This window comes from Papaver somniferum, chromosome 2 (genome assembly GCF_003573695.1).
Source record: "Papaver somniferum cultivar HN1 chromosome 2, ASM357369v1, whole genome shotgun sequence".
Taxonomy (NCBI): domain Eukaryota; kingdom Viridiplantae; phylum Streptophyta; class Magnoliopsida; order Ranunculales; family Papaveraceae; genus Papaver; species Papaver somniferum.
This window is the reverse complement of record NC_039359.1, coordinates 13,893,250-13,912,175: the sequence shown is the minus strand read 5'-3', so window position 1 is coordinate 13,912,175 and position 18,926 is coordinate 13,893,250. Positions and strand designations below refer to the sequence as shown.

The 18,926-nt window shown below is 38.7% G+C and overlaps 1 long non-coding RNA gene and 1 pseudogene across 1 annotated transcript; both read right to left on the bottom strand.

The window, feature by feature from the left end:
• Positions 1-4,260: 4,260 nt before the first annotated feature.
• On the bottom strand, positions 4,261-4,360 carry LOC113354656 (annotated as a pseudogene).
• Positions 4,361-14,244: 9,884 nt separating this feature from the next.
• On the bottom strand, positions 14,245-15,597 carry LOC113352978. The gene is made up of 2 exons (XR_003361009.1): positions 15,505-15,597; positions 14,245-15,322 (listed from the first exon to the last, which is right to left on the bottom strand). It is a non-coding gene; the product is annotated as an uncharacterized LOC113352978 (long non-coding RNA).
• Positions 15,598-18,926: the final 3,329 nt, after the last annotated feature.

Below are 18,926 nucleotides of genomic sequence, written 5' to 3'. Positions count from 1 at the left end.
CCTTCTCGAAGATCAAAAACCTTTTCGAACCCGAGGAGCATAGATCTAAGAGATACAAGTTTAATAATATTCCGAAGCCCGGTAACAATCTTCGATTGACAAATATGAGATTGGCTCTGGACGCGATGACTACCAAAGAGGTTATGTTCGACCTTTACAGGGAGGCTAAAGAGAACCAAAAAATTTTGAGGTATAATAACGTTGTATTTTACGATGGACCGTTGTTCCACCCAAAGGGATACGTTATGGATGATCCCCGATGTTTCATGCGGCAACTTGGATATAAGCAATTACCTTATCCAGAGACAGCCTCTCTTGAAAGGTACGAAGTTGACCATTCTCAGAGCTTTTCAACTAAGCTGAAGTTGAGGGTAGAGTATGATCCAATTCCAGAACCAATACATTTGAGGGATAGGGAACCACGTCGTTTGGTAGATATTAGTAACTGGGAGCTTGCAGAAAACGGTGATGAAGCCCACCCCTAGTACATGTTTTATTACCTAAAAGGGTCACATCTATTTGTCGTGCGCCCGGAAAACCCTCCCGCTCCAATTCCTACAGAGGCACCACCTACGATGGCCCAACTTAATAAGACTGTTGGATTGCTAGTAAGTATTTTTAGTTACTTAGTCAATTAATGTATACATAATCTTATATTAGTATATATATACTTATTATGTGTTGGATGTATAAAACTAGCGTTGTCGGATTGGCAAGTTGAAGAAGATGTTTGGTTTCAAGAACGAGAAAGGAGAGGTGCTATCCCCTGAAGAAATGAAGGAAGTTGAGGAAAATATTGATAAAATGGAAGACCCTAATGCAAAATATTTGTTCGGATAAATGAGGAAGTTGGTCGTGGACAAGAAGCAAAAGACCAAGTGATGAACTATTTAGTTGTGTTTCTTCATTTGGATGGTGGTTGTTACGTTCTTAACAATTTCAAACTTGTTTTTGGATTAACCTTTAGTTGGTTGGTTTTCTTTTGGTTTATGATACCTGGATTAAGAACATTAAAGCACAATTTAGTTGTTTGGTTTATGTTGAACATGTTTAGATTTCTAGTAAAATGTTTTCTTTACACCAAGGAGCCGGCATTGAATTGTTTAGGTTGATCAGCGCCGGAACTGTTTCCGGCATAGATACGTAATTAAACTTCCATGCCGCAACTAGTACCGACATTGATTTTTCTTTAAAAACCATGTCGGAAAGTGGGGACGAAAGGGTCCAAGTTCATGTATAGAATTTGAATTGTGCCGGCATATAAATATTTATAAATATCCATGCCGGAAATCCAATTTTTTTTTAACTTGGACAGTTTTGCAGAAAATCAGCATGGTAAGTGTTTTGGGGTAAAAACTGATTCTGCTGATTTTGGTAAATCTGGGTGTGCCACCGAGAAACGAATCTAAACCCTAAACAAATGCACTGCACGAGAGTACTTTACATTCGAGAGATCAATCTGTACAATTCTGGCCTAAACCAAGAAATGGTTGTTCCATCCTTGCTTCGGTCACAAAGTGAAGGAGAAGGGTTGATCTTAGGGAGGGAAGCGAAGAAGGTGTTGAGATCAGAATGGTTAATTCTGAAGGTATGGTCGTTTTATGACTTGTATCAGAATTCGGAACTCGCCTGCAGAATGCAAGCTATGAGTTCTTTGATTTTTTCTAGATACTGTGTTGATAATCGTTGTTGGTTGAAATAAGTTGAAAACCTATTTTATACAGTCATAATTGTACGCACCCTGATCTCATAGGAAGTGGGAGTAGTTGAGTGATGAAGAAGTGGGAGTAGTTGAGTGATGGAGAAGTGGGATCGTGTGAAATTGTTGAAAACCACGTCTTTCAATGAGGGAAGACGGGTTGGTTTACACCCACTACTTCTCTGCCGTCACTAATTGTCCGCCTTTCCTGACACTTTCTTATAATGGATGTGTTGCACGTCGCACGTTGTAAACCGCCATACCAATACCCTGATGATCATCCCCCAGTTTGTGACATGTTTGGTGTCTCGAGTATTTTTGTGGAAAATATGCAGCAGGCTGCTGAATGGGTCTTATTTGCAAGACCTAGTTATTATGACTAATCACGCGCAATCTAGGTGGCGGGTGGTCATGTGTGGCGATCCAAGTCATGAGTCTTGCCACAAAGAATAGCATGTGGCGCTATTATGTTAAATAACTAAGTTATTTGTGAAGCCGATACTCATAAAATATCGTATGTACTCGATACATGTAAAGCATCGCTTTTAGCAAGCATCTCAAAATAATCGATGCATGTGAAGCATCGTTGTATAAAGCCTGTCTTTGTTGGTCACGAACCTAACGTCTTAAAGGAGCGTGACCGGCCACTTTCAAGGAACTGCTGGGAGCTATTTATGCATGCCAAAGGTAGGTCGGCCAATCCCTTATAGAAGAGTGATGGCTGGTAGCCACTTTGACATTCTATTGGTCTGTCCAAGTTTAATCTAGACTAGTTAAATTGGCTAGCCAAATTGAATGGCTGAGATGATTTGCGACAGTTGGTTGCCTTTGAATTATTGAATTATATGTAAGCAGCGCGACTGGCCGCCTTTGGGCGATCTTTTGGGATCCGTATGGGAAAGTTGTGGCTTGGCCGATCGCTCCACATAAAAGAGGGGTGGCCGGTGATCACGGCATCACCCTGTTGGCCACCTGAAATTAAATCTAAGCCGTCCGACTAGGCTAGCGAAGTTGGACGAATGAGATGATTTGCAGCAGTTGTATACTGCCGTTGATTGAATTCTAGGGTTTGAAGCGGTGTGGCCAACCTACCTTAGTCCAAATGATTCGGGGCGTTTGCCGATGATTTGGAAAAGTCGATTGGGCAGACACAAAGATGGGTTCCGGCGAGCATGCTGGCTTCTCATTAGCCACCTGAAATTAGATCTAGGCCGTCCGACTAGGCTACCGAAGATGGACGGTCGTGATCGTTTTGCGACAGTAACATGCTGCCGCTGGCATGAATTAGGGTTTTCAAAACACGTGATCACCCTACTTTGGGCAATCGGTTTGACCCGCTCATGACATGTCGTGAGTAGTTTGACTGGCCATGGATGAAGATGAGTTTCCAGGGATCATACCGGCACCTCTTTGGTCGGTCTAAACAACATCTAAGCCATCCAACTAGACTAGCTAAGTTTTACGGATGCGATGAGTTTGAGACTGTTACGGTCAGTCTTAGATCGTTGAACTTTTCTTTCAACAGCGTAACTATCCTGGCTCTGGCCAACGATCAGTGATGTTTCTGGTGGACTAAGAGGATTCCGATTGGCCGGGATGATAGTGGGCCCGCTAGTGGACATTATGGAGTTTGTTTAGTTTCATCGGGAAGCGGCCAAGCTTGACAAACCAGCCGGCCAAAACGTGTTGTTGTGATCGTTTTGAGAATGACATGAGTAGCCTATGTTTAATTTCCTAAAGAATTAGGTATGTCGACCAACCGACTTTCAATCTTAATTAAAAGTGTGTGTAGCGCTTTTGGAGCGATCTGATTGGTTGGTGGAAAAGGGGGCCGGAAAGTAGAAACATGGAGCGTGGTCGGCCGGCCACGGGCGGCGCCTGTTGAAGAAAATCAACCGTCCATGTGGAGCGTCCACGTCTCCTTTTGTTGCTGCTCTTACTTGCCGCAGTTCCTCTTTATTTCTTGTTTTCTGATTTTGGGTAGGATCTTGCTCCTACTGGCTCCGTGATGATCAATTTCCTAGTTTTCCTAAGTTTAGTTTCGACCAATAGGGTTCGAATTATCGCGTCGGGCGCAAAAAACCTAATTTAGAAGCGCCTCGATTACCTTAATCTAGAAAGTACGGCTTTTGAAGAGTCTGTTTTTGAACGTTCTTTGACTGAGGAGAGAATCCATGTTGCTCCGATAGCGCCAGAAATGGCAACTTTGAAAGCTTTGTTGAATCCAACTAGGACTACCCGTCCTTCGTGTATTAAGTTAGCTGAAACGGAGGCACCCTATGAACTGAAACCTGGGATCTTACAGATGCTCCCAATCTTTTTAGGGAAAGAAAATGAAAACCCTTATTACCATGTTAGGGATTTTGAGGAAATTTGTAGTACTCTAAGAATTAGAGGCTTAGATGATGATGCTTTGAAACTTAGGTTATTCCCATTTTCCCTGAAAGATAAGGCCAAGTCGTGGCTGTATAGTTTGGACTCCGAGTCAATTGAGACATATGAACAACTTACATCTGCCTTTTTCAATAAGTTTTTCCCTAGGCACAAAACATCGTCTATTAGGACGCAAATATGCACATTTTCACAACAAGAGGGAGAATCTTTATATAGGTATTTGGAAAGGTTCAATGATTTATTATCCCAGTGTCCTCATCATGGTTTAGAAAAGGTTAGGCTAGTTCAGATCCTTTATGAGGGTTTAGATTATTCCACAACGACCATGGTTGAGTCTCTATGCACTGGTGGATTTGAAAACCAAACTGTTGATGCGGCGATGGAATTTTTTAATGAAATCGCCGAAAAAACCCAGCAATGGGAAAATAGTAGGGCACCCCAGAAAACAATTCTTTTAAGTAGAGGAAACGTTAATAGGGTAGAAGGAGGCTATGAATCAGATGCCAAAATTGCCTTAGCAAAAATTAGAAGCCTTAGAAGTGGGCCAGACTAGTGGTAGAGTGGAGCCTTTTTGGGAAGGCCGAATATTGAAGAGCAGGCCAATGCTCTTTATAATAACACTAGATTTGATAACCGTCAAAAGATTGACCCATATTCAGAAACCTATAATCCTGGTTGGAGAAACCATCCGAACCTTTCGTGGTCTAAGGGCCAAAGTCAAGGTCAGTTTAGTAATTCTAATGCTCCCCCAGGTTTTGGCTATACTAAGAATCCTTCAGGACTAGCTCAGTTTCAGAATCAGTCAGATAAAAATCCTAAGTTTAGAGGAATCTCTCGCCTTGTTAACTCAGAAACTGCAAAATTCCAGTTATCCGTAGAACAGAGTCTACAAGCTAGTAACAGGATAGGACAAGAAAATAGTCAGGCTATTTCCGAGTTAAAAACCCAGGTTGGTCTGATAAGTGATTCTTTGAGAGAAAAAGGTAAGTTTCCTAGTCAAACACAACCCAACCCTAGAGGAGTTCATGAATTAGGTGCAAAACCATCGAATCAATTGAATGTTAGAACCCTTAGAAGTGGTAGAGTTGTAGACAATAAGGTAACCATGCCCGATAGTGAACATACTGTAGTTCACCCCTCAGGATCTCACCTCTCAGGACCAGTAGCTGAAGAGACTGATAAAGTTTCTAATGATGTGAATTCGGTTCCTGAAAGGTCTGATTTTAGGCCTAGAGCCCCATTTCCTCAGCTATTAGTACCAACAAAAGGAATCGAACTTTAATGACATAGTGGAGGTTTTTAAGCAAGTTACCATAAACCTTCCCTTATTAGATGCAATTAGGAAATTCCTGCTTATGCCAAGTTCCTTAAGGATATGTGTACGCGAAAGCGAAAACTTAGCGTCCATAAGAAAGCCTTTTTAGCTAGTCACGTAAGTTCAATCATTCAGAACACCACAACTCCAAAGTACAAAGACCCAGGTTCTCCTACCATTGCTTGCACAATAGGTAACTTCCGGGTAGAAAAAGCTTTACTTGACTTAGGACCAGTGTGAACTTACTGCCATTCCATGTATACTTACAGCTAGGACTTGGTGAAATGAAACCTACTCAGATGACACTGCAGTTAGCTGATAGGTCTGTTAAAATCCCTCGAGGTGTTATCGAGGATGTTCTTATTGAGGTCGACAAGTTTATTTATCCAGTGGATTTCGTGGTCCTAGATACCCAACCTGTCCCTGACCCAGAGAACCAGATACCTGTGATTTTAGGTCGCCCATTTTTAGCTACGTCTAATGCGATCATTAACTGTCGAAATGGTGTGATGAGTTTATCTTTTGGTAATATGACTATGGAGATGAACATTTTTAATGTCAGTAAGCAACCTCATGAGCTAGATGACACATGTGTTGAGGAGGTGAACATGATAGAAGCCTTAGTTCAGGAGTCATTACCAAACATCTTGTCTGAAGACCCATTAGAAAGTTGTCTATCCCATTTTGGTTTAGATTTTGACGACGATAGCACTATTGAACAGGTGAATGCTCTATTAGATTCTACCCCTGTGTTAGACACTGATAGATGGAAAGAGGTTCGAACCGTTACCAGTTTCTGAGACTACCCTAATTCCTTCTTTAGAAGAGCCCCCAAAGTTGGACCTTAAACCACTACCCGATACTCTAAAGTATGTGTTTTTAGGCCCATCTGAGACTTTACCTGTGATTGTAGCTTCCAATTTGGATAGTGATCAGGAAAGTAGGCTAGTAAATGTACTTCAAGACAATAAGGAAGCTTTAGGGTGGACTATAGCAGACATTAAGGGTATAAGTCCTACTGTGTGTATGCATCAGATTCATTTAGAGGAAGACTCCAAACCTTCTAGGGAGATGCAACGTCGACTGAACCCTAACATGAAAGAGTAGTTCGAAAAGAGGTGCTTAAGTTGTTAGATGCGGGTATTATTTACCCAATTTCAGACAGTAAGTGGGTCAGCCCTGTTCAGGTTGTCCCCAAGAAATCAGGTATCACTGTAGTCCAGAATGATAATAATGAATTAATCCCAACCCGAGTGACCACGGGATGGCGTGTGTGTATTGACTATAGGAAATTGAACAAGGTCACAAGGAAGGATCACTTTCCCCTTCCTTTTATCGACCAAATGCTAGAGCGATTAGCTGGACATAGTCACTATTGCTTCTTAGATGGCTACTCCGGTTATAATCAGATCGTTATTGCCCCAGAAGACCAAGAGAAAACCACTTTACCTGTCCCTTTGGTACCTTTGCGTATAGACGCATGCCTTTCGGGCTATGTAATGCCCCTGCAACTTTTCAGCGTTGTATGATGAGCATATTTTCTGATATGGTAGAACGGTTTTAGAGGTCTTTATGGATGATTTTTCAGTGTTTGGTTCATCTTTCGATGAGTGCTTGCATCATTTGACATTAGTGTTGACTAGGTGTAAGGAAAAAAAATTAGTGCTTAATTGGGAAAAATGCCATTTCATGGTTAAACAGGAATTGTATTAGGGCACATCGTCTCTTTCAAAGGGTATAGAGGTAGACAAAGCCAAGTTGACTTATTAAGCTTTACAGGTCCAAAAACGTAAAAGATATTAGGTCATTCCTAGGGATGCAGGTTTTTACCGTCGATTCATTAAGGATTTTAGCTTGATTTCTAGACCTCTTTGCAATTTGCTTGCAAAAGATGTTAAGTTTGTCTTTGATGATGCTTGTTTAGAGGCTTTTGAGAAGCTTAAAACTTTACTCACTACTGCCCCGATAGTCCAGGCACCTAACTGGAACCTACCCTTTGAGATTATGTGTGATTCTTCAGATTATGCTATAGGCGTCGTTTTAGGACAACGAGAAAACAAATTACTTCATGTGATTTATTATGCTAGCAAAACTCTGAATGATGCCCAAATGAACTACACAACTACCGAGAAGGAACTTTTAGCCATCGTGTTTGCCTTGGATAAGTTTAGGTCTTACCTATTAGGTTCTAAGATCATAATCTGTACAGATCATGCTGCTTTGAAATACCTTTTATCTAAGAAGGATACCAAACCTAGATTGATTAGATGGATCATATTGTTACAGGAATTTTCCCCAGACATTAGAGACAAAAAGGGTGCAGAAAATGTAGTAGCAGATCACTTGTCTAGGCTAGTTGTTGGTTCCCCTAGTGATTCCCTTCCTATAAGGGATAGCTTTCCTGATGAACAATTGTTCTCTGTTTCCCAATCACCTTGGTATCCAAATATAGTGAATTATCTTGTTACTGGTCGAACCCCTCAACATTGGGGTAAGCAAGATCGTTCTAGGTTTTTAGCCGAGGTTAAGCATTTCTTTTGGGACGATCCTTATCTGTTTAAGTATTGTCCGGACTAGATTATTAGGAGATGTGTATCTGAGAATGACCAGTCTAGTATTATCTCCTTTTGTCATGAACATGCATGTGGGGGTCATTTTAGTGCTAAGAAGACTGCTGCTAAGATTTCGCAGTGTGGATTTTACTGGCCTTCGTTGTTTAAAGATTCCCATAGCCATTGTGTTTCTTGTGAGCGTTTCCAGAAGTTAGGAACCATTTCCCGTAGAAATATGATGTCTTTGAACCCTATTTTAGTGATTGAGGTTTTTGATGTGTGGGGCATTGATTTTATGGGTCCATTTCCTATTTCGTTTGGTTATCTTTACATACTTGTCGCTGTAGACTATGTGTCTAAGTGGGTTGAGGCGGTTCCGTGTAGAACGAATGACCACAGGGTCATAGTCCAGTTTTTGAAAGAGAATATACTTACACGTTTTGGTACGCCGCGAGCTATAATTAGTGATGGAGGTTCACACTTTTGTAATAGACTGTTTTCTCTTTTAATGAAACAATACGGTATTACCCATAAAGTAGCAACCCCATATCACCCTCAGACTAGTGGTCATGTAGAGGTTTCCAATAGGGAAATTAAACGTATTCTAGAGAAAACATTTGATCCAAATAGGAAAGACTGGTCGTCGAGGCTTACTGATGCCTTATGGGCTTACCGTACTGCGTTTAAGACACCCATTGGAATGTCACCTTATCGTTTAGTGTTTGGCAAGGCATGTCACCTTCCTGTTGAGTTAGAGCATCGATCCTATTGGGCTATTAAGAACTTAAGCTTTTCACTTGACAAGGCAGGAGCTCAAAGAAAGCTCCAGCTCAATGAGTTGGATGAGATTCGTAGAGATGCATACGATAGTGCTAAGGAGTATAAGAACAAAATGAAACTTGTGCATGATAGGAATATTTTACGAAAGTCATTTTCTCCAGGTCAAAAAGTTCTTCTGTATGACACTCGTTTGCATCTATTCCTCGGGAAGTTGCGCTCTCGGTGGACCGATCCTTTTGTGGTCCGTACTGTTTTTCCTCATGGCGCTGTTGAGATTGAGACACCAGATGGTAGTAGTTCTTCGAAGGTTAACGGCCAGCGATTGAAGCCCTTTTTAGAGCCTTTTCTTACAGGTGATGTTGAGGAGGTCCCTCTGGAGGACCCTGTTTACCTTGATTGACCATCGAGGCGATTTTGTATGTTGTATAATATTTTTGTAGGTTTTTGGTTACACTTCACCCAGGTAATATCTTTCCGACTTCTCTCTTTACTATTTCCTCATGTTACTTATATTTTTGGTACTGTTCTTTGATTAGAAACATTGAGGACAATGTTAGATTTAAGTTTGGGGGTGGGGTAGAACTTTTTGTTACATTTTCGTTGCAATAATTAAACTCCAGAGCCTAGAAATTTATCCCTATTAAGGATGGCACTAACCAATCTAAGTGGATGGAAGCATTTTGGTTGTAGGAGTTGAGGAACCAATCTGACTAGATGGAAACATCTAAAGAGTTTATTCATAAAAGCACATAGCTCAGGTGTTATAAATAACATGATAGTTTCACCATAGCTTAGGTGGGGCTCACGATTCAAGTTTTTACCAATGCTAGGGTGAATTAGAGTGATTGAGATACCAAAAAAAAACAAAAAAAGAGACCAGACCATAAAACCAACTGGAATAAATTCAATAAAGTCGACCACTGGAACCCTTGTATATGCTAGTTGTGTTGACCTAGAGTTAGGATTATCAATCACTGGTTCCCTTGTATATGCCAGTGTGTTGATATTAGTCAGACTAGTATCTCATGCCATTAGGATAGGTTCATTTTGACGGAGGCCTTCAGACAGACATGAGAAACACCGTTCACCTAGTAAACATCAAAACCATCTATGTTTTTCTATATCCATCTTCTTGATCTATCCATGTGATTAGTTTTGACTCCGGATATTGATGTCCATAGTGCGACTATCTGAGTAGAGCTCTGTCACTTCATATGAATTTTAGTATGCTTGAGTGCAAACTCGTGTACAACAATTGGAATTTCGCATCAGGGTACTTCCTCCTGTAGTCAATAAGTATGCCGACCAAGGAGATTCTTTAGTGCCTTCCAAGGTTCTGTGTAGATAGCTAGGGTCTGGAGTAAAAAGGTTTTGTGGGTATACCTATGGTAAGCCCTCCGAAGACAACACTCCGCCACTAGGGACACCTAGGGGTTTAAAGGCTTATTGCATACGCTAAATGCAATCGACGATGCCTGCGACAGTGAGTTAGGATTTTATTTCTATTTTATTTTTGCTCGAGGACTAGCAAATAATAGGTTTAGGGGTATTTGATAGACACATTTTTGTGTCCGATTTGTCTCAATTCTATATATTGTTAGGGCTCATTTTTGTACTTATTATGGTGTTTTATTTATTTGTAGGTATTTTTGGCTAATAAACATTTTTGGAAAAAATTGGCTCGAAAAGTTGTCGGAAAGCACCCGGAGGACACTTTCTATTCGGACTGTCACTTTGGATAAGGGGTAACCTAATTACTAAGGGGCATCCCATTTCCATGAAGTTGCTAATCGCACCCCTACTCTGAATAAGGGGCAACCATCTTCAACATTAAAAAAAAAAAATTTGGCGGGAAAAAAAATGCAGTTAAAGAGCAGTTTTTGCAATCGTGATTTGAAGGAGTTTGAGGTCAATTAAACCTCTGATTTGCATAGGATAGACTCCTTATGGGTCTAGGAATCTGATATGGGTGTTTAAATCGATTAAACTGGGCTCAAACGACGGATTTTTCTCACAACAAGAAAATATGGAAAGTCACGTGTGTGACCTGTTTTAGGGAATTTTAGAGTGATTAAAACGCTGTAAACCTTCCCAAAGATTTGTATCTATCTAAGGAAGAGTTTAGAATAAAAAGGAAATCTCAGAAACGCGTAGAAATCCTAAAATAAGAAATTGTCGCAACTTGGCCGTGAAGAGAAGAAGGAGATTTTGGAAGATTTGGGAGAGATTTAATCGGTATTTTTGATATAAATAGATGTCTTCGGTCATATAGAAGAGGTGTCGAGAGTTTGGGAACCTAAGGAGAGCCAGAGAAGAAGAAACCAGAGCTTTACCAAACTCTGTTTCTGCTGCTGCTGCTGCTGTTGAAGAAGAAGAACGCGAAGAACATTGACCCCCGGTAGACAGTCGCAGAAAAGTATCACTGTTTAACAGCTGAAGAACATTAAGATGTTCAGGGAAGTCTTATTCTAGGGTTTTAAAATCAACGACAAAGCAACAGTTTTTCTGTAACAGTTCCATTGTAACAACTGTTTTGCAACACCAATACACTGTTACAAACAGTCTGTGGTATTACTTTTCACTCTTTTAATCATCTTTTGAGCAACAAACACATATTTTGAGATCATGATTAATATGAGGAGCTAAACCCCATTGCTGAGGCGATAGAGGAAGCTATTTTTCCAACAAAAAGTGGTATATTCTAGTTTATCTTTTTATTTGCAATAATTATATGATTATTTGCCTTGAAATATTATTGAATATGATTTTTATTTGAGTGATTGTGATCTATTTTGATGGAGTATGCTTAGTTTTAAGACTTTTGATGCTTCATACTTGGTATTTACAATTATTACTTTTGAAAATCTACTTGTTGCAATCTTTTAGAATCAAATTAAACAAGAAAATTGCATAAATATATGTATTGGTTTAATCACTTTGAACTTGGAAAATAGTGGAATCTTAGCCTCAGTGTTTCTTTTAGTATTGATATCATCTTTGATTGAGTTTGCTATAATTTTTGGTGAGTTTTCTATTTTAATATTAGGATTTAAGTCTAATTAATATCCTTCACAAGTCTGAGAATCGAACCACTTTTACAACTATCTACAAATCACATCACTTGTCTATCAATTGGTGTTGCACTGTAGTTTCTGTTTAGTGAGAGATCGGACAAGAAGTGAATAAGGTTGCAGTTGAAGTTAGCTGTGTATTGACTGATTTTCTATGTGTGGTTGAGTTTAACTTGTACAGGTTCTTCATACCGGAAAATCAGTTAACAAGATAAGTTGCTGCCGAGATATGGATTATGAATGCAAGTGATTTAAGTGATATATTAAAATTTTAGTCAAGGTAGAAGTGAGTCTTGAAGACCCTTGTTTGGTTGCATCTGATTTTGATGGCAAACAAGGAAGAACTTTGAAATAGTTTTGATTCGAATTTTCAGTAGAAATCAATGGGAAACTGATGTGGTTACAACTGATTTTAATGGTGAATAATTGTGTTGGGTAAGAACATCAAGAAAATGAAAGAAGATGGTTCCTGGAATAGGTGCCAATGCCTTTTTTTTTTCATGCCGATTCCAGCCAGGGGTTTTTCAGTCATTTGTAATTCAGTTCAAATCGGCTTGAGTTGGTATTTAACGACAGTTCACAGTTTTATTAAAAAAAATGGGATGTAAAAGCGAAACTAGGTGTATCTTAGCAATTTAGAAAGAAACGGGTATACTTTAGGAAATACTAATCCCACGTGATGTACTTTGTCAAAATCCCCATACAATTCTTATCTGTGTTGATTTTTTCGGAATTCGTCTTGTTACTTTTTCAAGTACCTTGATTGCATAAATTATGATGAGTAATGAAATCACCTACATATGATTCTGATACATCTTGTATTCTATTAGTCTATCTGGTTATTCCCATCGATACAACCATACAAGATTCTTCTAATATACATCTCATAATACCTACAGAATCATCAATAGTAGACCAAGCAGCTCCAATAAAAGGTAATAAACTTCTAACAAAAAAAGATGGAAGAAGAGAAGAAAAAGAATAGTCGGCGGTTGGGAAGAAGAGGAGATACTTGACTTAGGTTTTTAGTGTTTTTATTTTCACTGATAAAAATACCTCTTAACCTATGTTATGCCCCTAACTATTAATATCTCCAATTTGTGGAGGTATCCCCAATTATGTGTTCTTTAAAATATCATTAGTGTTTTAAACGTTGTCCAAAATTATATGCACGTTCAAACATGATTCCTTTTTGAAACTTGTATAAATAGCTCCACACAGACCACACCATATTGGCTCCACACAGACCACACCAATTTTATGCAAAATCTTGAACTGGGCGAAGTATAACAATTGCAAAGTGTGTTCTAAACGCGTGACCGTTATAACGTGTTTTGACAGGTGTGAGCACGTTTCTGGCAAGAAACGCGTTATTTAGGAAAAAAACGCGTTTTTATACGTTATTCTAAAATAGCGGCGTTATAACGGTTAAATAGAAAACAAAAAGAATTATGGTTTGAAATTCCTATCTGACGGTTACAACGTGCGTGAAAACAGTTATAACGGATCTAATAACGTTGTTATAACGTATTCGATATATTATTATTTTATTCTTTTATATTTAAAATATTAATTGTAATTTTTTAATCTTTAATTTAAAATATAAAGATGTGTAAGAAAATATTTTTATATTCTTTTTTCTTAAAAAAACGGTTATGACTGACGTGAAAACGAAAAAAATGGTCTAAAAAATTTACATGAAAATATTATTTAGAAGGAAAAAACGTAAAATTCAATTTTAGAAAAACGGTTTTAAAATGCGTGAAAAGGATTATAACAAGTCTAAATAAGGTCGTCATTTTCTATTTATCGGCAATACATAGATACGGGTGTCAGCGACCTTCACAGACACGTGACCGTTTTAACGGGCATTTTTCCAAAATAACGGCCGAACCTTGCTCTCATTCAATGTTGTTCCAGGAAAGTTTGAAACCACTTTAAAATCCAGGCCGAAACGGACAGTGATTTCACGGTGGTTTGACAGTCAAATGCAGAAAATCATTATCCGTTTTGAGATCCAACGGCTACCAGAACTCCATCTAATAAGAACGGATAGTGTTGTAGTGATTTCCCGAACGATCCTAGGGAACATCATATATCGTCAAACTCATCTATATACTTTTTAGCTTTTTGTACTGGGAAGTGGGAAAATATCAACCATAATGCATAATTGAATTTTACAGTATCTATCAGCTGAAAGCCTGAAACAGAGGAATTTTACAGTGTCTCTCTCACTATCAAAGAGCCCAAAGTTAGTCATACAAAAAAGAAGGAATTATGATGACTTCAATGAAAGTATTAATTTTTGAAGTCCACAAAGTAGCAGCAGCCACAGCAGCAGTGGTTTAATAGTACAAAGAGAGCAGTAAAAGTGACTATCAGTGTTTTAGGTTGTAGCAGTCACGAGTGAAACCCATCCAAGATTATGTCTCATCAACTATTAAGATTAATTTTGCACTTTAAAAAATACTAAGTACAGTATATAACACCATTATCATACATTTTAAAAGAAAAATTATCAGTCATTTTAATCAGCCAAGAACGCATCATGTAAGATTAAAAACTTATGTCATGATATCCATGGCTTCAAATACACATTAAAACCCTCAGAACAAAAACAAAAGAACACATGAAAGTGAGTTTTTTCTCGTTGTATTAATTCCACTGATTCTTGTTACACTATCAGTTGGTACGCTTGAGACAAACGTATACTTGACTTGCTGGAAAATACCCCACTAGTGGAAAACTAAACTAATAATGGACTGACTAAGATGTAGGTCTTAAACTCTCTGAAGTCACGACCTCCATGAACTCGTCACTTGGGGGAATGACTTTTACCACTATGGTTTCATCATTGTTCTTCTTCAGTGTCAGACACAATAAAACAAAAAACCCTAGCTAAAAGAAGAAAGAAATAAATAAGCTGAGATAAAGCCGGAGTTGTAGTAAGAAAATCTAGCTTTACTTGATCGAATTTCAGATGGGTACTCCCAAACGGGTATGATTTTGAGGAATGCCCATTTTCATGGTGATTTTTGATTTGTGAAAAAGCTCAAGAGGGATAGACAGGAGAAGAGAATATGAGTTGAGTGGGAAACACAAAAAGAGAAGCGAAGAAAATGGGTTTACGAAGGATTAAAGAGCGGAGAAGAAGAGATTGAAGCTGGGTCTTACAAGGTCAAGAAAAGGTCTTACAAGGTCAAGACAACGATAGAAAGGGAAGATAAGAAGGAATATGATCCAATACAAGGAAGATCGATGGTTTTAGAAAACAAGAGAAAAAGAAAGATGATGAAGACTTATCGAAGAAGATTAGCGGAGAAAAGCTCAGTTAGGATAACGCCAGTATATATGCTAAAGCAATAAAACAACATTACTAGTAGTGGTACTCATTGATGAACAGTGCTGTCCGTTGATGATGAATATTACTGTTGCTGCATAAGCTTTCCCTTTCTTCACAAAATATTTCCAATCTTGATGAACTCTTGAATGACCCATCCATGACATTACTCTACATACACAAAAATGAAACAAATTCAGAATTAACAGACAAAAATGTTTGAACAAACCTTGCCAATATATATTCGATACATGCATAAGATAAAATTAGCAGAAATAGTTTTGATCATATATCGATGGTAAAGATATACATGATCAAATTAATCCCCATGATTTTTTTTGCCATAACCTCACCTTATTGAAACAGCTTCCCTCTCCCAGTAGAAAGAAGAAGAAGCTCAAACTTTTTGAGAGAAATGAGAGAAAGAGAGAGAGTGAAAAGGGAGCTACTGGAGGTGTTCTTATGGAGAAGTCATAATGGGCTGGTTAGTTAATAATTGGACTAAAGCCCAGAAAGAATATTAAACCAGTTCCATCTATGAGGTCAGGTCTTATCCTGACCGGGACCGATCTGCCCGCACACCGCTGCGCTGACCATAAACCATTAAAAATCAATCACAGTAAGTCAAATTGATTATTCCTTAATTTGGTAATTTTATAGCTACGTGGACGCTGCTCATTTGTTGATAAACAGTCCCACGCACTAGGTAACTGACACGTGTAATTTGTTTATTGCTAATAGTTCAGTCTTTAGTAAATGAAGTTATTAGTTCATTAATTTAGAAATCTACTCGAAATTTGAGAAAATATCAAGTAATTATTTTAGTATGGTTTTGCACAAAAGAAATCAAAAATGAATATTTAGCTGGCAGAGAGTCACGTGCAACACGATACTGATGCACGCGTGTGGTAGTGGTAGTGAAGCGATAGATTAGTGGTAGTTTTCCGTGCACCTGCAAAAATATACTAAAAGAGTTTGTTTAATAATCTCCCATTAAATTATCACACTAACCTGATGATAATCAGGGGAGTATCTCGGAAAGTATGGATATCTAAGGTTAGTCGAAGTTTCAATGGTCATTACAAGGTGCAATGAATAAGTTTCTTCTTCTCTTCGTCGGCAGGATATTTTGGGAACTAGAAGAATGTGATTAGTGGAACCTAAGTGCTCTTTCAAGTGTTGGTGTATACGGATGATTTGTTTAATATAGGTGGGGTGGCATAGGGAAAGGAAGTAAATCCTGGTGTTAGTGGTGGGAAGGGATCAGCTCACGGTCTTCCAAAAATCGGTCAAGGAGTGAATCTGGCTATTTTTGTTAAGAATTAATGGATTTCGGGCAGCGGATAAGAGTTTAATTCAGTTGACCTTAACTGCCCGAACTGCCCAATCCTTTTCTGCTCAATTTTTTTATGAGGTCCGGTCCCCTACCGATTTAAAAATTCGCATGTAACACGCCGGTGTTTTATTTAGGGCAATTTTGTCTTCGAATAAGTGGAAGGACCCATGACCCTACAAAGCCTTTTCACTACCCACTAGGCGTGTCCCCCCAAAATGCCACACTCTGATTGTGCCCTCTCAGTTATGGGCTTTCTTCCCTGAATTTCTTACTGATTGTACCTTCAAAATGGATGGCCCCTCTCTAAAGTTTTCATGGTCAATTGTCATCTCTTTTAACACGAGCCGTATAGTGTACATGTCTATGTCTAATTTGATATCCAGAAAGCCTGAAACCAGGTGCGTTCCCTAGATGGAAGAGTTTAGGAAATCTCACCCGCTAAGTGCATGCTCAGTCACATACTTAGGAAATCTCCACAATGAAGGGGCTAATCTACAAGTTCAGCGCTTAGTAACTTGCGTGGTAACCTTAGATACTGTGTAGTCTTATCTACAATCTACGCTACATTGCTAGTTTGCTACATGATTCATCTTTTTCAGCCCACTATGATTAAACTGTGAAAGCTGAGATGTTGAGTCTAGCCTTTTAGGGTTCATCATACTGCCATCTACTAAGTAGAGAATAGCTTCTTAACCGGTGCAAGATTAATTTGCGCAACAACACTAAGTCTAAGGATTTCAAGTTGCACCATTCAATTTAGTATTGATTGTACATGACTAGCTAGCTAACAATAATGGTCAGATCCAAAACCTGAAACGCTGCAAGAAACTTTTGAATTGAATTTCCATCCATTATGTTTCCACAACTCTCCATTGAGAAAGTTAGGAGATGATAGAGATAGTACGTAGTAGGTATTGAATGTAATGAAAATAACTAAACACCGAAAAAGGAATAAACAGAATATATAAAAACAAATAAACAAAGAAGTACCCCCTGAGCCAATATTACGATTCTCTTTCTCTAGATAGATCTAGCATCTATATATGCAGAGAGAAACAAAAGAGAGAAGTAGTGGTCCTTCCAAATTTGGGGTACTAGCTATTCGTCTACCTTCGCTGCAAGAATATACGACTCAACTTGATCACGAGAATGAATAAGCGAAAATGCTTCCTATACCCCAAGGCGTGTCAATCTTTAATCGGTTGACATGGCTTTCGGAAAAAGAACTAACCCTCCAACAGTTTTCATAAGGATTTAACGTTACTAGATTTAGGATCTAGACGGCGTGTACATGTATTAGTGGTTTGCATATTTTGGTGTATACGTTTAGCATATAGACGAATAAGAAGGCATGCATGAAAACACACGAATCATGCACCGCTAATGTTTAACCACGTCTCTTGTATTTCACACAATAGATATTGCTGTACTTCCAAGAGCATGCAGATTGCCGTGGTAATTTGGGACGCCACGTTAGAGAGAGAGAGACCGAGATGATGAATTTGAATTCTGTCTCTTTTGTGAATCCCTAAAATCTGTTTTCTTTGCCTGCAAAATTTAATTTGAAAGTGAAGTATCAATGTGTCTTTAAACCAGAAATGGTCAATATACATCATCCTTTTCATAATTGATGAATCTTGTCAAAGTACAGGGAGGTGAGGCCAGGCCGATTTGGTGCACTGCGTAACGTTTTTACCCATGCGGTATCGGCCATGGTACAAGATGCTTGTACCACCCTCAAATATTACAAAAAGAGTAAAGAAAAAGAAGCAGGCCAAAAAAGCCTGGCGCCATTAGGGGTAACCCTGAAAGAGTTATGGGCGATTTTTTTATTCCCAATTCATAGATACGATTATGGGATGACCAATTTTCCGGAGAATACCCTTCTATAATCGGTAGTTTAGAATATAGTTATGTCTACCAATTACTAGTTTGTTTAAGAATGGATTATTGCCATAATCAGTAGAATACTAACATATCATATCTACCGATTGTTAAAGTAGAAAACTCGATTTTATCGGTTTTGCAAAAAAAATGAATTTGGGGAAACCGTCTATAATCGGTAGCAAATGAACATCATATGACTACCGATTGTATAATTGCCGACACAACCTTTGGACGATTAAAACCACCCAAAACCTAGGAATTTCATTTCATTTTCTTTCTCTTCCCTTCCGATTGTGGAGGGTAAAAACACTATCCCCCCTTTTCTCAAACTTCAATTCATCGTCGCTGAATCAAAAACATCGTCGATTCTTCTACAAAATGATGACTGATACTAATGAACCCACGAAAGCTCGAGAAAAATTAAAGAACAAAGTGATTGTTACTGCTGCAAACGACAAAGAACACGACGAAGACGACGAACACGAAGAACATGAAGAGGATGACACCGCTGATGTAGGTAGTGATGGTGATTCTGATAATCAAACTCTCCAG